Genomic DNA, 14,193 nt, shown 5'->3' on the forward strand with positions numbered 1-14,193 from the left:
TCTGTTCTTCAGATGCTACACTTCCATTTCTTGTTCTCTTTCGGTGGTGGAGCAGTCCTTCACGACTGAGACAATTTTTTTATTTTTGTACCTTTTCTCCACATTAAAAAACGACCCTGGTGTCTAACTCTGTTCTGTGGGGAGGCATTGTAAATAGGTACATCATGTATGAAAAATTACCAGTGGTCTTAATAAGGGAGATTAACTACAGACATACGCAGCTTATTGACCCATTATTGTCTGCCAATCTGTATAAACTATACTCATTGAAAGATTTCCAATATATCTCACTGAACTTCTTTTTCATTACGAAATCAAATGAACATTTTCTCTTCCAATGAATTATAATTTAGCTTTGTAAGATATTACAAATAAGATGTTTTTTTCTCCTTTCCAGGGCGGGATGTTGTGATATAATGGTCGGAAATTTGGATTTGAAAAGCAAGCGCCATAGAGGAAAAGAGTAGTCAGACCAGCAAAAAATGTCTGGGCAGCTCCGTCTGCACTCCCCAGTAGGCGTGCCTGCGTGATTATCAATAAACTAAAAGGAAGAAAGCAAAATCTGGGAGGGTGGACCTCCTAGAACTGCACAGGATCAAAGTCATACCTCAATAAACAAGGAAAATCCATTCCAGAAATGACCTACACTCTGTTGACTTTATTGACGCGGGGGAATGGTTTTGTGGTTGAATTACAACCGTGGATGGTTTTAAAAGAATGGCGGTGCACACAGCTGGTCCATGAATGAACGTTCTTTACCTTCTCTTCGTGGATCACCTCGTTCTCAGTTTTGATGACATTCCTTGGTCTTTTCGGTCGTCATACTTGTTCATGTATCATTAGTTCGAACTCTTAAGACACATGCTTATGAACCGAAACCCTATACATATGACAATTTGAGTGAATCTATTCGTTATTTGCGGACAAGTTTCTCAAGTCAACATAGCAAATCTGTCCAGTTGGGATCAAAGAAACCCGTCAGAAATGCATCCATAAAAATGGACAGCACATGAAAATGAGTGTTGTTGTCTACAATTCGTTTTTTAAACTGCTAATTCGACACAAGCACACTAATGTCAAAAGAAAAACGATTCATAATTTAGTGGATTTTTTATGAACTCGTCATTGTCATCTCTGCGTCGCCTTGTACATGGATGATCTGAATTTATTAGTAAAAACAAAAAGGACCTAAAAATTACATCAAAAAATTAATTAAAATATTTTGCCAGTAAATAGAAATGGAATTCAAGATGGAAAAATGTTCACTAGTTGCGATAGAAAAAAATGAAGGGACACGTGACAAACGTGATACGATTAATACCTTAATTAATATTATCAAACAGAATAAAAACGGAAAAAATGTTGAAACTAAATTATATACTAGAAAGCTGGAATAAACATTTTCAATCAGTTCATTTAGTAAAATACATTCATAGATTAAACAAAATAAGAACTCAGAAACGTGTATCAAAGAATCATAAAATTAATGAGTACATTCAAAGAATTGCAAGCACGAACTAAATTGAAACTGGGCTAGAATCAAAGCGATTATGAAAGGAGAGGTTGAAATAATTGACAACTCAAAAAAAATTAAGAAGAAAAAAGAAGAAATAGAACCGATTTTCACAATTACTCTTTTGTAAATGCACTCGGCAATATTTACCGAAATGGGGGATTCTCTAGCAGTCGACAGAGTTTGGTGGAAATCCCCTTTCCCCGGTTAATAACTTTCCGAAATTAATTCCAGTCTTGAAACAACGTTTAATGCCTCTATATAGAAAAGAATTCTCTTTGAAAATATTTTAATCATTAAAACGTTCCCAAAATCATCCAATCCAATTTGTAAATTTGTAATTATTTTTTTATCTTGATTTTTCCATTCACGGATTTTTCTTTGATCATCAGGATGCGACATTTTGTTTCATGCGAGGCGGAATTTGCCCAAGTTTTATACGGAACATCACAATGAGGTTTTTCTTAATATTTTTTGAACGATGACGAAGAAATACCATTTATGTTTTTCAGGGATGATGATGATGACGATGTCGATGATGAGGATGGTGATGATCATTATCATGAGAAGGAAGAAGGGGAGGAGGAGGAGGAGATAAAATAATGATCTATACTTACAAAAATATGCTCCTCTCTGGTCGCGTCTTTTTCCTACCCTGTTCAACAAACATATACTACACTATTTCCAGCGGAGGACGTAATGCGTGGGAGGATGGTTTCTTAAAAAAAAGGAGGTAATGCCTGGGAGGATGGTCTCATGATAACAGGACAGATAATACATAATATACCCCCCCCCCAAAAAAAGGTGATGTCTGGGAGGATGATATCATGACGAACGAATATATACTGCACTCCTAAAACACTTACGCCAACAGAACAGATACTATACTCGAAAATCTTGTAGTACTTACTACATTGGAGAAAACTGAAGCTGCAACGGTACCTTTGCTTTCCATCCCCAAACTACATTGTGCAACCTTTAGTGGAATCAATCTTGCCAAGTTCGAGTTCAAAAATTTTATCTTTCAATTCAAAAATTGCACTGACTTAGATCCGGTAAGTCAAAATTGTCTTTATGAGGTGATATTTATATTACCACCTCAGAAATATTTGGTAACTACTATGAGGCAATTCGTGTTCTGTCCAGAAATAAATCACAACCTCGATTTGCAGAAACTCATTCAAAAGGTGATGCGGGATATATCAGAACTTATGAAAATAAGAATGGAGATGCTGCCTTACAACATTTCGCTACAACCATCCCCGGGACATACTGCTACTTTGCACAGTACGCGGCAACCCCATGTTAAAGTGCAACAAATTTTCATCATATAATTTTAATGTTCATCGTTAATTTTAATGTTCATCGGTAATTCTAATGTTGATCATATAATTTTAATGTTCATCGTTAATTTTAATGTTCATCATATAATTTTAATGTTTATCATACAATTTTAATGTTCATCGTTAATTTTAATGTTCATCATATAATTTTAATGTTCATCATATAATTTTAATGTTCATCGTTAATTTTAATGTTCATCATATAATTTTAATGTTCATCGTTAATTTTAATGTTCATCATATAATTTTAATATTAATCATATAATTTTAATGTTCATCATATAATTTTAATGTTCATCATATAATTTTAATATTCATCGTTAATTTTAATGTTCATCATATAATTTTAATATTAATCATATAATTTTAATGTTCATCATATAATTTTAATGTTAATCATATAATTTTAATGTTAATCATATAATTTTAATGTTCATCATATAATTTTAATGTTCATCGTTAATTTTAATGCCAGAATTAAGAAATGTGAACGGTTGAGATTATATACAAGATGCTATAACTTAAAATATAAAGTGAAAATTGCCTGGAACTCCAGAACAAATTACCTCTGACTTGTAAATGATGTTCCTCAAAAGTGCATATTACACCGTTGTGTGATAATCCTAAAAAAGTGATTTTCCTATTTTCACACGTTCGTGAAAATGATATCATGTTATCTAAATTACGGAACTAAGAACACTATCATCAATTGTCTATTAGACACTGGAAGTCAGTGTTCTTATTTCTCTCGAAAATATTAAACTAGTTAAGATATTTCTCTCGAAAATATTAAACTAGTTGAGATATTTCTCTCGAAAATATTAAACTAGTTAAGATATTTCTCTCGAAAATATTAAACTAGTTAAGATATTTCACTCGAAAATATTAAACTAGTTAAGATATTTTTCTCGAAAATATTAAACTAGTTAAGATATTTCTATCGAAAATATTAAACTAGTTCAGATATTTTTCTCGAAAATATTAAACTAGTTGAGATATTTCTCTCGAAAATATTAAACTAGTTAAGATATTTTTCTCGGAAATATTAAACTAGTAAAGATATTTTACTCAAAAATATTAAACTAGTTAAGATATTTTTCTCGAAAATATTAAACTAGTAAAGATATTTCTCTCGAAAATATTAAACTAGTTAAGATATTTCTCTCGAAAATATTAAACTAGTTAAGATATTTTTCTCGAAAATATTAAACTAGTTAAGATATTTTTCTTGAAAATATTAAACTAGTTAAGATATTTTTCTCGAAAATATTAAACTAGTTAAGATATTTTTCTCGAAAATATTAAACTAGTAAAGATATTTCTCTCGAAAATATTAAACTAGTTAAGATATTTCCTTCGAAAATATTAAACTAGTTAAGATATTTCTCTCGAAAATATTAAACTAGTTAAGATATTTCTCTCGAAAATATTAAACTAGTTAAGATATTTTTCTAGAAAATATTAAACTAGTTGAGATATTTTTCTCGAAAATATTAAACTAGTTAAGATATTTTTCTCGAAAATATTAAACTAGTTAAGATATTTCTCTCGAAAATATTAAACTAGTTAAGATATTTTTCTCGAAAATATTAAACTAGTAAAGATATTTCTCTCGAATATATTAAACTAGTTAATATATTTTTCTCGAAAATATTAAACTAGTTAAGATATTTTTCTAGAAAATATTAAACTAGTTGAGATATTTTTCTCGAAAATATTAAACTAGTTAAGATATTTTTCTAGAAAATATTAAACTAGTTGAGATATTTTTCTCGAAAATATTAAACTAGTTAAGATATTTTTCTAGAAAATATTAAACTAGTTGAGATATTTTTCTCGAAAATATTAAACTAGTTAAGATATTTTTCTCGAAAATATTAAACTAGTTGAGATATTTTTCTCGAAAACATTAAACTAGTTAAGATATTTTTCTCGAAAATATTAAACTAGTTAAGATATTTCTCTCGAAAATATTAAACTAGTTAAGATATTTTTCTCGAAAATATTAAACTAGTAAAGATATTTCTCTAGAAAATATTAAACTAGTTAAGATATTTCTCTAGAAAATATTAAACTAGTTAAGATATTTCTCTAGAAAATATTAAACTAGTTAAGATATTTCTCTAGAAAATATTAAACTAGTCTATTTCTCTAGAAAATATTAAACTAGTCTATTTCTCTAGAAAATATTAAAGTAGTTAAGATATTTCTCTAGAAAATATTAAACTAGTTAAGATATTTCTCTCGAAAATATTAAACTAGTTAAGATATTTCTCTCGAAAATATTAAACTAGTTAAGATATTTCTCTCGAAAATATTAAACTAGTTAAGATATTTCTCTCGAAAATATTAAACTAGTTAAGATATTTCTCTCGAAAATATTAAACTAGTTAAGATATTTCTCTCGAAAATATTAAACTAGTTAAGATATTTTTCTCGAATATATTAAACTAGTAAAGATATTTCTCTAGAAAATATTAAACTAGTTAAGATATTTCTCTAGAAAATATTAAACTAGTTAAGATATTTCTCTAGAAAATATTAAACTAGTCTATTTCTCTAGAAAATATTAAACTAGCAAAGATATTTTGACAGAAATCCTACAGATTATCAAATGAAAACTTAATCGCGTGTTACTATGAAGAAACTGTAGTAAGTTGCATTAATATTTAATTTCGGAAAGGGGAAACAACTCTCTATTCCGGACAAATTTAGTATCCAGTTTGAGTTTGCGAATTTCAGCCAAGTGAAATCCAACCTAAATACAGGTTGTCATTTTCAAATGAAAATCGGAGATGTTATAAAAATTCAAGATATCCTGAATGCGGTAGCAAAATTCAAGATATCCTGAATGCGGTAGTAACCTACTTGCCATCCCCCATCCACTCTAATAAAAAGGAAGCTATAAGGCCTGGAAGGATATTATCATTAAACCAATCGTCAATCCATGTGAGGATAATCTAAAGTACTAACACACCTACAACCATAATTTGAAATGGAATGACGTCATCACCGAAAGTAAACCCTCCCCCCACTACCGTATCCCTCATTCACTCTAATAAAAAGGAAGGTATAAAGCCTGGGAGGATACTGTCATTCACACAATTGTCAATCCATGTGAGGATAATCTCAAGCCGTAACACACCTACCACAATAATTTGAAGAGGAATGATGTCATCACCGAAAGTTAATCCTCGTCTTTCACTCGCCTATCCCTCATCCACTCTAATAAAAAGAAAGGTATAAAGCTTGGGAGGATATTATAATTAAAACAATCGTCAATCCATGTGAGAATAATCTCAATCATGCACCCACTAACCATCATAGTTTGAAAAGGCATGATGTCAAAATGGAATTTGCCCTCTGACTTCTACTCGCCCATCCCTCATCCACTCTAGTAAAAAGGAAGGTATAAAGCCTAGGAGAATACTCTCATTAAAACAATTGTCAATCCATATGGGGATAATTTCAAGTCGTAACACACCTCCAACCATAATCCTACATGAAGAGGAATGACGTCATCACCGGTAATAAACCCAACTCTTCTCGCATATCCCTCATCCACTCTAATAAAAAGGAAGGTATAAAACCTGGGAGAATATTCTCATTAAAACAATCGTCAATTCATGTGGATAATCTCGTCATAACACATCTACCACCATAATCTAAAGGTGAGTGGCGTCACCACCAGAAGGTACACCTCTCTGTTCACTATCCCCTATTCACTCTTATAGAAAGAAATGTATAAAGCCTGGGAGGATATTGTTATAAGAACAAAGGTCAATCCAAATGAGGATAATCTCAAGTCGTAAACCACCTACCACAATAATTGGAAAAGGAATGACGTAATCACCGGAAGTTTAAAGCCCCCACCCTCTACTCGCCTATCAACAAGGTACTCTAATAAAAAGGAAGGACATTGTTATTAAAACAATCGTATAAGGTCAAGTCGTAAAAACCATAATTTGAAGAGGAATGACGTCATCACAGAAAGTTTACCCCTCTCTCCTAGCCTATCCTCCATCCACTCTTATAAAAGGGTAGGTATAAAGCCTTTGGGCATTTTCTCATTAAAACAATTGCTAATCCATGTGAGGATAATCTTAATTCGTAACACAGCTACCACCATAATTTGAAATGAAATGACATCATCACCGGAAGTTAAGCCCTCCCCCCTATCCGCCTATCCCCATCTACTCTAATAAAAAAGGAACGTATAAAGCCTGGGAGACTATTCTTATTAAAACAACCGCCAATCCATGTGAGGATAATCTCAATTCGTAGCACACCTACAACTATAATTTGAAGAGGAATGATGTTATCACCAGGAGTTACTGGACTTTTTTTTACATAGGCATCACCACTTATCAAGGCCAAGAGGCCACTCGAGGATAGGGGTTAAAGAGTTACAGTAGAAATTGGACAATATAGTAATCGTTGGTAATGGAAATTCGGTAAATTTGTTAACAAGTGGGACGGCTCATCAAGAACTTATTTACATTAGACTTGAACACAACCATATTGTAGTCAGCTGGAAAGCAGGAAAACAGAAGACAATTCCACAGGCGCGCAGTTCTAAGAAAGAAGCTTTGTTCATGGAATCTACGTTTAGGTTTAGGCACAGATAAAGAGAGGGGGAATTATTAATAGTGTTTTCAGCTAAATGAGTGTTTCGTGTGAAATTTTGGCAAGGGGGATCATAGACTGAAGCTCAGTCGAACACTTTCCATGAAAATAACGATACAGCAGAGACAAACTCGCAACATCTCTTCTGTGAGATAGAGGTTGCAGGGAAGAGAAAAGGAAATCTCCTACGAGGCTACAAAGTCTATTTTGAACTCTATCAAGGCAGGACAAGTCCTTTCTAACAGCTCCTGCCCAGATGTGGCAATAGTATTCCATCCTTGGACGTACCTGGCTCTTATATAGATAGAGAATTGCATCAGCAGTGAGATATCTACATGATCGATACCATTTTTCCAGCGGCCTGATGTACCTATTCCATTTAAGATCAGGAGTAATGGTCAAGCCCAGAAGCTTGTCAAAACTTGAGGCCTCCTGAAGACGAGAGCCATTCATCTCAACTGATGCCAGATGGGAATCAGAACGTTTATGATGTAAAGAGAGAAGCTTGGTTTTAGATGCATTAAAAGTAACCAGCCACTCCTTTCCCTATTGTACCATGTGCTCAAGATCAGAGGAGAGAGAATCGGAGAGAACTTGGTCGTTTACTGACTTAGATGTGCTACCATAGATGGTAGTATCATCAGCATAAATGTCTACAAATGATGTAAGGAAGTGATTAATGTAGATCAGGAAAAGAGTTGGGCCCAGGATGGACCCCTAAGGGACTCCAGTATTAATACTGTGAGCTTCTGATTTTTGCCCCTCAACTACTACTCTTATGAACCTGTCAGAAAGAAATGATTTGATAATTGATATTTCCAGCTATACCATAACTAGAGATCTTATGAAGTAAACCTTCATGCCATACCCTATTAAAGGCCTTATATATGTCATGTGCAATTACCCTAGAAAGGTTTCCTCTGTCGAGAGATTTGCTAATACTATGAGATATAACTGTAAGCACATCTGCTGTAGATCTAGCAGAGCGCAAACCATATTGTGTGTCACTAAGAAGGTTATTTTTGCTGAGATGGTTGATTACTTCTCTATTTAACACAGATTCCAGCAACTTACTCATGACGCACAGTAGACTTATTGGCCTGTATTGAGAGGGGGATAAACGATCACCTGAATTATTAAATACAGGGCATACTGATGAGATTTTCCAGGGTGATGGGAAGCAATTCTCCTTAAGGCAATGCTTAAACAGTTTTATAAGTATGGGTGCTAGTTCTGGTTGAAGTTTTTTGAGTACTATAATTGGAATACCGTCAGGGCCGGTTGCTTTACTGGAATCAAGGTTTTTGATTAACTTGGCAACATCACGTCCAGATATATGTATATCACATAGTGTGTTTTCTGATACAGGAGGAAATATTGGGGGTTGGTGGCCTTGGTTGCAAAGGGTAGAATTAGCTGCCAAGTTCTTGGCAAAGAGTTTGGCTTTGTCTGATGCTGATGATATTACCTCAGGTTCATTGATGATAGTTGGGATAGAGCACACGTTAGGATTCTGTTTGCTATTTGGAAAAACTGGTGGGAACCAAGCTGCTGCTCAGCTACTTTGGACTTGACGGACTGAGCATACAACTCTCTTTCGTTCTTTAAGACTTTCTTACAATTGTTGCTGGCAGTCCTGAAAGCGGCTTTAGTTTCCATACATCTATTACATTGGAAGCAGTGGAAAAAGTGATTTCTGTACGTAATGGAAGCAGCACATTCTGGTGAGAAACATAGCTGGCTATTAGGTTTTTGCTGGAACTTTTTCGAGGGTATGAAACGGTCTATGCCTACAATTAACCATTCGGTCAGGTCTGATCCTCTAAAGGACATATCTTTTTTAAACATGGAACACAGAGGTAGATCTGATATAAATGTACGGAAGCTATACCAGTCAGCCATAGTGTATCGATATACTGTACGATGGAGAGGTACATCTGGGGACTTATTATATTTTATTTTTATCTTAATTGATACAACAGAGCGGTCGGAAGATCCAAGAGGAGACAGAACAGAAACTGAACATAGTTCAGGGCAAGTGTGAGAAAAAGGTCTAGTAGACCCGCAAATTGGCTGTCACTTGCTATCCCTCTACTCACTCTAATAAAAATGAACGTATAAAGCCTGAGAGGATATTGTCATTAAAACAAGCGCCAATCCAAATGAGGATAATCTCAAGTTGTAACACACTTACCATCATAATTTGAAGGTTGAATGGCGTCATCACCGGAAGTACTCCCCGTCTACTCGCCTATCCCCCATTTACTCTAATAAAAAAGGAAGCATTAGAGCCTGGGAGGATATTCTCATTCACACAATCGTCAATCCATGTGAGGATAATCTGAAGTACTAACACACCTACAACCATAATTTTAAGAGGAATGACGTCATCAACGGAAGTTAACCGCCTCTCTACTCGCTTACCCCCATCCACTCTAATAAAAAGGAAGGTATAAAGCCTAGGGGAGTATTCTCATTAAAACACTCGCCAAACCATGTGAGGATAATCTCAATTTGTAACACACCTACAACCATAATTTGAAGAAGAATGACATCATTCCTGGAAGTTATCCCCCTCATCCTCGCCTATCCCCTTAATAACTCCAATAAAATGATCTTTTGACACATAACGTCGGACGGACAAGTGTATTAATATTAAACATCAAATAGTTTACAGTTTATGTTAAACAGAGTATTCTAATTGAGCATTTTATGTTGAAATTACAAATATTATGTCTTTAAAAAGCATGCAACGATTTCATTCGTAGCATTTTTGTTGTTGTTGGGAGAATATAAAAAAGAGTTTACTATTTTTCCCCCATTAAATAATTCTTGTTTTCCCCACCCCTTATTATTCTAAAGAAGGTCTTGTTTTATTGGTCAAGGGGATTCTCCTTAACCAATCAGCAAACAATCTAATTTTCGAGTTCAATGCAAAAACTCTTATTCTCTCTCTCTCTCTCTCTCTCTCTCTCTCTCTCTCTCTCTCTCTCTCTCTCTCTCTCTCTCTCTCTATCCAGTCAAGAAACTTTTCGTCCTTAATTTGAATGCGACAATTTTACTTGTTGTCTGTTTTTCTGACGTAAAAGAATTTATAGCTGCCCTTTTAAAGCCGCAAACATAATTTGGCAAGGATTTTTCTTTATTACTGTTCAATTTAATAATTCAATACATATATTATCCTTATCTCAGTATTGTGTGTCTTCTGTACCTTTTTCTTTCAGCATTTTTTAACTTCGGCAAGACAAAATTGAAGCACTCCATTGTTAAACATTTTATTAGATATGGATATCTTTATAGAAACTTCACATATTCATTTCTAAATTCACATTATTCGAATATTCTTCAAGTTCCAATGAAAATCTCCATTTTCATTGATATATTCACTGTTTGTGACTTGAATTAAATTGGAACGAGAGTTTGATGTGGCATTCAATGTTTCTTTTTAAAACTGTAATAATAATGAAGAATTATAAAGCATTATTATATTCATATTATATATATATATATATATATATATATATATATATATATATATATATATATATATTTCTCTGTCTAATGATTCCTTAGTAAATCTCCCCTCCTTAAACTGAGAACGTTATATACACTTTATTTTTTTTTCTTTTCATTTTTTTCCCAATTATTCTTTTCTGCCTTCACTGTTAATGTGTTTGACCCCTCTCCCTCTAAATTTGATTATGTTTATTTTTTGAAAAATATAGCTTTCTTATTCTTCATCTGAGAACTGGTTTCTTAGGTGGAAGACAAACGGTTTTAAGTCGCCTAATGATGATTTGTGGCTTTAGTTAATCATCTGTCCAAAACATCAGCATGTTCAGTGTCGCGACCTAGTAAATTTGTTTATATATATATATATATATATATATATATATATATATATATATATATATATATATATATATATATATATGGGTAGGTTATCCATTAAAAGGCGTTGAGAGAAATTTTAAAATTAAATAAGATACGTGTTCTATTGAACACTTTAAAGCCAAATAGCTGCAACGCGATTTTTTTTTACCTTTATAAAATAAACGAATGTTTATTTTTAAAGAGATATATTTCGGTGATATACACTCCTTTTTCAATCCATATATATGTCTATATTTTTTTCCTCTTATCCTTCGCCATGGTGTTGAATGGGAGAATTTGAGTTGAGTCCACATGATGTTAGCTGCAGATTTATCTATAGCCGAATAATTACACATGGTCACGCGTGGTTTGAAAATCTGGGTAGGTAATCCATTAAAAGGCGTTAAGTGAAATTTGAAAATTAAATAAGATACGTGTTACATTGGACACTTTAAAGCCAAATAATTATCCGGCTACATATAAATCCTTTGTCAGGAAGCCTTTGTCAAGAGATTCACTAATCCTATGAGAAATGACCGTTAGCACATCTGCTGTAGATCTAGCAGAACGAAAACCATATTGCATGTCACTTAGAAGGTTGTTTCTGCTGAGGTGGTTGACTACTTCTCTATTTAATATGGATTCCAGCAGCTTACTTATGACACACAGGAGACTTTTATTTGTCTGTACTGAGAAGGAGATGACTTATCACCTGAGTTCTTAAATACAAGGCATACTGATGAGTTTTCCAGGGTGTTAGAAAGCATTTCTCCTTAAGGCAGTGCTTAAACAGTTTTGTAAGTATGGAGGCAAGTTCTGGTTGAAGCTTTTTCAACACTATAATTGGAATGCCGTTGCTTTACTGGAATCAAGGTTCTTGATTAGCTTGGCGACCTCATGTACAGATGTTGCATAGTGTGTTGTGTCTTATAGGAGGAAATATGAGGAGTTGATGGACTTTGTCACATAGAGTAGAATTAGCTGCAAAGTTCTTGGCAAATAGTTTGGCCTTGTCTGATGCTGACGAGATGACCTCAGGTCCATTAATGATGGTTAGGATAAAACACACGCTTCTGTTCAGGATCCTGTTTGCTATTTGCCAAAACTGGTGCGAACCAAGCCGCTGCTCAGCTACTTTGGATTTAACGGACTGAGCATATAGCTCTCTTGCATTTTTTATTACTCTTTTACAGTGGTTGCTGACAGTCCTGAAAGCAGCTTTAGTCTCAGTGCATCTATTACGTTGGTAGCTATGGAAAAAGTGATTTCTGTGCACGATGTCAGCAGCACATGTTGGAATTTTTTTCATGGTATGAATCGGTCTATGCCTACAATTAGCCATTCGGTCAGGTCTGATACTATGGAGGGCACATCCTTTTTAAACATGGAATGCAGATGTAGATCAGATATAAATGTACGGAAACTATCCCAGTCAGGCATAGAGTATTGATATACAGTACGGTGGAGAGGTAGGTCTGAAGACTTATTACATTTCATTTTTATCTTAACTGATACAACAGCGGATCCCAGAGGGCATAGAACGGAACATGAACATAGCTCAGGGGAAGTTGTGAGAAAAAAGTCTAGAAGGCTTGCATACTGACCAGTAGTATCGGGTACACGGGTGGGTTCGTGAATAATCTGAGTGAGGTTATAGGCAATAGCAAAATCATGACAGAACCTCCCCTCATCAACTGTCTTATTTGAGTGGGACAGCCATTCCACAATATGAATATTGAAGTCACCGCAAATGTGAATGTTAGCCGAAGGATGAGCAAACAGGATATGGTCAATTTTCTCAGATATACTCTTAAAGATAGTAACTCCGCTGTTGTGGGGGCGATAGAGGGCAAATATAAATGCGATGGTGTAAGCAAGTGCAACCCAGAAGCACATATAAGGTAAATTAGGGTCTTCTCTGGAGATATCCCTATCACACTGAAAGCCATCTTTAATGTAAGCACACACTCCATGCCCATGGCGATCTTGGGGGTCAGATTTAATTGTTAAGTTAGAGTATCCTTTAATTAATAACTCATCTAGGGAAGTGGTCGGCCCTATGCCAGTTTTGCTTAGAAAGAGTAAGTCTGGTTTCGTCTCCTGTAATTGGGTTTCAACCTCTGGAAGGTTGGAATGTAGACTCCTGATGTTGGAGAAAGAGACATGATAGTAGGGGTCTACGTTGGAGGATGGGGTTCTAGGTTTATTTATGTTTTTTCTGGAGATATTTTATGTTGAGGTTTTGGGATTTGTGGAACAGGTCGACAGACTCGGTTAGAGCAGGACAGAGAGGGAAAATAAGAGAGAAAAAGACAGGAAATTTTTTTGTAGCACATGATAAGGTAAAGCCATAGCAATTACCCACTAGTATGGCATCGAGAGAACCCATCAGAAACTATTGCATGGTCCAGAATCCATTCACCAAATGGCAATACAGCAGCCCCAATATTTTGCACCTGCTGATAGGACAGCCTCCTTAGTGGTTAATCCAAAGTTCCGGTCCCTGACTATCAGGCAGATAACGTCAGCCCAGATGAAACGTTTATCTCCAGCACCCTTACTAGTGACATGGCCACAAGGATAGACATAGAAACAGAAAACTTCCTAAATCTCAGGCTAAGTCTGTTGCTCCATTCCCAATTTAGGACAATATTTAAAAAATAGTCTCCCCCTCCCATATTAATGCGTGGATGTTTTTGGCTTTATCTACCTCAAGTAAGAATGTTCGATTATAATAATTAAAATACGATAATGGAACTTTTATCGATTTGTGAAGTCGGGTTATTTTGTAGTAATTTAGATTTGAAGAACTCGTTTAAAATCTGGTTTAGAGTAATA

This window comes from Euprymna scolopes, chromosome 29, assembly GCF_053919585.1.
Source record: "Euprymna scolopes isolate OS-2025 chromosome 29, ASM5391958v1, whole genome shotgun sequence".
NCBI classification, from domain to species: domain Eukaryota; kingdom Metazoa; phylum Mollusca; class Cephalopoda; order Sepiida; family Sepiolidae; genus Euprymna; species Euprymna scolopes.